Source organism: Hemitrygon akajei, unplaced genomic scaffold (assembly GCF_048418815.1).
Source record: "Hemitrygon akajei unplaced genomic scaffold, sHemAka1.3 Scf000197, whole genome shotgun sequence".
In the NCBI taxonomy this organism is placed as follows: Eukaryota; Metazoa; Chordata; class Chondrichthyes; order Myliobatiformes; family Dasyatidae; genus Hemitrygon; species Hemitrygon akajei.
In genome coordinates, this window is record NW_027332082.1 from 280,323 (window position 1) to 287,801 (window position 7,479).

Genomic DNA, 7,479 nt, shown 5'->3' on the forward strand with positions numbered 1-7,479 from the left:
GGGAACAGTGTTTCAGCATCTCACTGTTCCTCAGGTGGATTCTACATCGGCTTTGTCCGTCACTTTACCGTTTCAAAATCCACAGCACGAGTAGGAAATTTTATACAGATACGGTATAAGATATATAAGAGGTACACACTTACATAGGTAATTTTAACAGCTTAATACGCACTTTTTCCCTGAATCAAAGAACTGGTCAAAGAACACTGAGGTTGTCTACAAGAAGGGTCAGAGCCGACTCTATTTCCTGAGGAGACTGAGGTCCTTTAACATCTGCCGGACGATGCTGAGGATGTTCTACAAGTCTGTGGTGGCCAGTGCTATCATGTTTGCTGTTGTGTGCTGGGGCAGCAGGCTGAGGGTAGCAGACACCAGCAGAATCAACAAACTTATTCGTAAGGACAGTGATGTTGTGGGGGTGGAACTGGACTCTCTGACGGTGGTGTCTGAAAAGAGGATGCTGTCCGAGTTGCATGACATCTTGGACACTGTCTCCCATCCACTCCATAATGTACTGGTTAGGCACAGGAGTACATTCAGCCAGAGACTCATTCCACCGAGATGTAACACTGAGCGTCATTAGAAGTCATTTCTATCTGTGGCCATCAACGTTTACAGCTCCACTCTCGGAGTGTCAGACACCCTGAGCCAATAGGCTGGTCCTGGACTTTATTTCCACTTGGCGTGATTAACTTATTATTATTAAATTATTATTTAATTATTTATGATTTTATATTGCTATATTTCTTCGCTATTCTTAGTTGGTGCGGCTGTAACGAAACCCAATTTCCATCGGTATCAATAAAGTATGTCTGTCTGTCTGTCTGTCAATCAAATTCTTTCTGAAATACAACTTCGAAAATCACCTGGTGACTCTAATATCAACCGGTGTTGATGCAATATTTTCTGTTTTTCTCTGTCTGGTACAGCAGCGGACAATGTCTGTAATGCTGGGGTCATTGGTTTGCATTTCGCGCCGCATACTCGCCAACATCTGTGTTTGCGACTGACTCCGGTAACAGTGCAAACAGAGAGGGTTTGCGCCAGAAATCATTCATGTTAATGTCCAGTAAAAAATAAATCACGGCAAGCAAAGTGAGAGTGAGTCACATGAAAGGTGCGTCATCACAGGGAATTGACAAGTGAGAGTGGAATCAGCGCTGATGAGGTGGACTCACCCATAGGATTACAGCCTACTGTCGTCACCAGCGATGCGCAGATAATGTCCTGTCATTACACGGACTAGTTTGACAACATCGCATCTGGTGTTGCGATCCCAGCATCGGCCGTCTCTTGAGGCTTCATGACAGGTGTTGCGTTCAGTTCAATGAAATCAGGCGTGTTATTTCCCCACTGGCATCACGGTTCGCTATAGCAGAGATATTTTTGCTAACTAGCGGTAATTAGCACCAGTCACTGTACAAGTTGTTTTCATTATTGGTGACCGATTTTTCTATAAAAGTACGTCATTCTGTGCTTCAGCTATATTGAGGACGGAAACATCCAGACGCGGTGGACTCTGTACAACGTGTGATGCGTGAAGAGTTTTACCCAGTAGGCGCGAAAGAAATTTGGTTTCTGGGCTTTGTAATAACTGTTCGAGCTCATTTACTGGCTATTTACAACTTTTATGAAATTTCGAAACTGGGAACATTCCGAACAGAACAACCTTGGATTAACAATGTTTCAAAAGAGGGCTATTTGTTACCCAGTCATTGTAATTGTCGGTATCCCGGGTAAGTACATTTCGATTACTTATACGGAAGCAGAGACCTCCCGCCGCAGGCTGCTCACAGCTACTGCTGATGTGATTTTAATCGGTGTTTATTAAAAGATCCCAAAAGTGCTGTTCCGTTCCTCTCAACCTCCTGCCTTGTTGTTGTTTTAACCTGGGTAATGCAGACTTATCACTGGAACTGTTTTACCAATTTCTAATAAAAAAAAATTCTCTCCCCTCTTTCTGAAAAGTAAACTCATCTTTCCCCTTCTGTTTCTCCAGGCACTGTTCAATTAAACGACGTTCTGTTTTCTATTCTTCCATAATTCACAATTTTTCCCGTCACCAAATTCTTATCTATGTTGCTTGGTGTCAGCACCATTCCCGCTAAGATGCGCGGGTGCGCAGCCTCGCCATAATTGAGACTCCCCCGCGAACATGGCATTTATGGACAAGCAGCTGGAATTTCTTTTACACCATGTTAACATCATTTTGAAATTATGCTAAAATCTTTCGAATTGTTTGGTAATATAATAATGAAATACTCTGAATTTAACTGTATTAATGAATATAATCCATAAATGTGCTAAACACTAAACTAACCACATTTACATTGAAACATTTTAGCTTCAGCGTACGTGCATTGTCATTGTTTCAAGTTACAACACTGTCACAAATGATCACAATGAAGACAGAATGGAAGTCGGTCGCTCACTGTTCAGAAACCACCATCGCCGTCCCGTCAGAACATTTCACTGTTGCATCCTCCCTGTCAATTGTGACTGTCTGACAATGTTTACGTGTGTTGTGTGATATGTTTTGTCATCGTTTGACTTAGATATTACAAATTTTAAAAAGTGCCGTGCATTTTTACAACTCTGTAAAAATGTTTTGCACGGAGCAATGGCTTGTCTCCGAATCAGTCAAATAAAATAGAGGGAAGTTGGCTGGGGTGCAAGATTTTGGTTTTAGAATCTGAACTTGCAATCGAATAATAACTAAAGCCTCAGGAATGAAGTGTAGATGCGCACTTCAATTTCACTTCCCCTCTCCTTGGAGATACCGCGCTTGGAGTTCTGTGAACAGTCTTGGTCGCCCTGTTATAGGAAAGGCAGAAGTCCGCTGAAAAGAGTGCAGACAGTATTCACAAAGATGCTGCAGGGACTCTCGGGGTTGAGGTACAGGGAGAGGTTCGGCCGAGTGGCATTTTATTGAGGGCAGAAATGTAGCTGGATTCCGAGCGACGTTTCCTCGCATAGAAGTTGCTTTGTGTATTGAACAGCCTGACAAAGGAAATGGGAGCAACAGAGTCGTTAACAATATTTAAAGTACACATGGACAGTTTGACGAATCTTATCCAATCACGGACAACGGTATCAGATGGCCACGTCGGTCAGAATGGAGATATTGGGCCGAAGGACCCGTTTCTGTGCTCCATCATTCTTGGACTCTGCTCATCGCTGCTGCATCGGTGAACGTGAAGAGATTAATGTGAGCATGCGCTACTGTAAAACGCTTTAGGCTGCGTTCACGTGTTCGAACAAACAAAGTATCATTTTACCTCCACTGATAATGTCCAGCAGAGATGAACGATGGATTTAATTTCAAGAGAACAATTGACGGCTCTATTTCTGCCAAAAAATGCTTTTGAATTCCTTTATTCTTATTTTTGGTCTTTTTTGTCTCACTGCAGTTAACCTTGTGGCGATCATCATTCTCAGCCGAGGAAACTGCGGTCTCTCCAGATGCGTTACGCGCTACCTGATGGCGATGGCTGCGGCGGATCTAATGGTGGTGATTATCGAGGTCCTGTTTTACCAGATGGGTCAAGCATACGGATTTGATTACAGAGTCCTGGACAACGCTCCGTTCTGCCTTGTCCACTACGTCCTGTGTCACGTGGCCGTTGACTGTTCCGTCTGGTTTACTGTCGCTTTTACTTTCGATCGCTTTGTGGCCATTTGCTCCACTAAATTTAAAACAAAATACTGCATCCCCAAAATTGCGGGATTGGTGATTGGCGCACTATCTATCGGTTTCTGTTTAAAGAACATTCCGTTTTATTTCATATATATGGAAGCATCATTGTTCTTAGTGAGGGGTAATTGGATCTGTTTCAGTAGACCCGCATTTCCTTTGTCCAAAGGGTTTGAGGGGTTTTATTGGGTGGACCGTCTGTTGAATCCGTTACTTCCTTTCTTCCTCATTTTGACCCTCAATGCTCTGACCGTCAGACAGATACTGGCGGCGAGCAGAGTCCGCAGGGGGCTGAAGGGACTGGGGAATTGCGGGAAACAGCGAGATCCAGAGATGGAGAGTCGGAGACAATCCATCATTCTGCTCTTCAGCCTGTCGGCGAGTTTCCTTCTCTGTTGGGCGACAACCACTCTGGTCTTCATTCTCATACGATGCCTTTACACCGACTTGGAAATGTCTATTCGGCTTTTTCAGGCACAGTTTTGGGGTTCTGTGATTCAGAATTTCAGCAGCTGCACAAATACATTTATCTACGGAGTGACCCAGACCAGGTTCAGGGAGCAGGTGAAAATTCTTCTGCTCTCCCCCTCTGTGTTAGTTTTGAAATGTTTTAGAACCCTCTACCGCTCAGATGAAAGGGTCAAATAGTTTATCAATTTCGAAAAATAAACAGACCTCCTCTACAAGCACATTAATGAAATGAACTCCCCGAAAACGTTACTTCTCCCAGCAGTTCTGCCTTTCCGTCATTTCAGAAGAAAAACATTTATTTTTCTGTTATAGATTAGTTTGCTCTGGTTATTTCTCGTCTGTAAAATGTATTTTACCTTGCACATTAAATCACCCTAATATCCGGTATTACAAACACACAGATCCATTGTAGAAGTGCCCATTATCTAAACCTTTGGAGTGACCTGGCCGAGTCTGCCAATCCCTACATCCATTCTCTTTCTCTCATGTTTTGGAGATTTCCCTTCAGTTAAATTGCTGCTTTGCCGACTATATTAGCCCATTGCTGGGAGACTTATTGTCTCTATTTTTCTGTTTGGCTGAAGCTATCTAGTTTCAGCAAACGTCGAAGCCCCACTGTACGGATCAGTTATGATTTTGCTCGGCCCTACTTGTCTATGATTTGACGCCACGTCGGTACACATTTCATTTTGGCCTGACGGTATTTTATACAATAAATACAAATTGACCGTGCTATAGCAGATTTTCAACTCTGGCCCTTTACAGTAATGATGTCAACATCAGAATATTGGAAGCAAGTTAAAGGACTTTGCGTTTTATACATTCCACATCTATCTTCACCATTCCCACACTGAGTTCGAGCCATTATTATGGCGGTCACTCCATGTAATCTCCATGTTGCTGGTGTCACGGCATGATAATGCAGCAGTTTGCGAGATGCTTCACAGCGCCAGTGACTTCCTGTTTCGTACATTCCGGTTGTTCACTCATTTTCGCAGAATGCTGTGCGGTGATGGAACTGAACTGTGAGCTGTTTGCTGCGTCCGGTGTGGCAAGGTGCCGGGTTGTGAGCAATCACTGTGAATTGAAATCTCTGGGTTTGTACCCGCTGGAGTTCAACAGAACGAGCGGGGATTTGATTGACACCTTTGGAGTGCTGCAATGCCCTGACAGAGTAGATATGGACAGGGATTTTCCAACAGTGGGGAGCCTACGACCGGTCCTCACGGCTTCAGATTGAGGGTCCTTCATTTGGAACACAGATGAGGATTTAATGTTTCATTTCGCCAGGGGGCGGAATTCATTGGCACAGCCGGCTCTCCAGGTCATGTCATCAGGTACATTTAAGCCGGAGATTTGTAGCTTCTTGGTTAGTCAGGGCGTCAAATCTTTTCGGGAGATGGCAGGAGAATAGGTTTGAAAAGGATAATAAATCACTCGTAATGGTATAGTGGAGCGGAATGGCAAGGGTTTGAATGGTTTGTTCTGTTTCAACGACACACCACATGTTTGTTAAGTCATCCAGACTTGTTTTTTAGAGTTTAAACTGTAAATCCAAAATCAAAACTCATGATTTCTATCTGACGTTACTGTGGGACTGAATATATAATTAATAATTCTCCATTTTTAACCAAGATTCCGTTAACGAGCTAATTAAATATTCCTGTGTGATTCTGTGTGACGTGAATTTCATCATTCATTTTTCAAAGCTCGATGTCTCCCTGTCGATAATTAGATCGCCATAACGAGTTGATGACGCGGATTTACAGGAACTGCGGCTCCACAGAAACAAAGTCAAACCACAAGATGTCGCTGTTTCTCCGGACTGGTGAAAGATTTACACTGAACTTCCTCAGATGTCAGTAGCAAGAGCATTTTGTTTTTCATAAACATGAACGAGGAGCTGACAAACTTTGGGGGATCATAACCGTGATATACAGGAAGATTAAAATAATATCGGAAAATATGGCAGATCAAATTAAATACTGAAGACTATGACTCCCAATAATAAAACACGCCTTGTGCACGACACTCCCACACTGACTATGCGTGTCTCCCAGTACCTACTGGGACCAAGTTTCGGCATCTCTTAGCGTCCGCAGACACCAAAACTCCGCCTTTAGCCCCTTCCTGTCACCCAGCGTCTTCCGTACGAGCTGTACCTATTGACCCCCATCTCTCCACCACTGACCATTCCCCCTCACCGTGCTGTCTCATTAAACACACCCTTTTCCCACCAGTTCCCAATGACCACACGTCTCCTCAACAACCACTCCTCCTGAGCCCAGACCTCCCACACGAAAACCCACTGAGTCAACTCCATCAGCACAGGCCCGTCGCATTGAAATCACGGACACCCCCAGACGTTTTACACACACTGCAAGACCAGACACCGCCTCCCTGAGCCCTCCTTCTGAAGCCGCCCTTTCGCGATCGACACATGGCAATGACTTTGATCCTTCCCATCAGCTTTTCCCAGTGGTCTCATCAGATCCCAACAAGATGCACCCCTGTGGCCACGCCGCCCTATTAATCTCTGACTCCGCAATCTCTCAACAGTCCTACGTTGAGCAACTCTCGAGCAACGTCTCCACGAACTGCGCACACACATTCCGATCGATTTCCCTTTAATCCTCACGCGGTCCTACCATCCTCACTGACTCCAACTCTACACCAGCCTCCACGGCCTCCAAGGCTTTCAGCAGCATTCACGGCCTCCACCTCCCCACCAGTCACCACGGCCTCCACCTCCCCACCAGTCACCACGGCCTCCACCACAACACCAGCGTCTACGGCCTCTAACTCTCACCAAGCCTCCATAGCCCTCACCTCCGCAGCATCTTCCTCTGACCGAGCGCATTAGCAACAGCTCCTTTGAGCCCATTACCTCCGCACCAGAACACAGTCTCTGCTCCTACCTGCGATTATCCACTGACCCCACTCATTCCCGAAGTTCCCAATGACCCCACACCGCTCCAACAACCTCGACTGGTTACCCCCCTCCCGGTAGATTATCTCTGACAGCATACTTTCTCCACGCTCCAAAGAAAGGCAGATCCGCCCAGCAGTTCCCAATGACCCCACTCATTCCCGAAGTTCCCAATGACCCCACATCGCTCCACGTCCCCAATAACCAAAAAACTCAACACATCCCACTGACCCCACATCGCTCCACGTCCCCAATAACCAAAAACTCAACACATCCCACTGACCGCACACCTCGTTCACGTTCCGATTAACACCACAACTCCCCCACCAGTCCCCAGTGACGCCGCACACTTCTACGTCCGGGATGGGTCCACACAAACCCGGTT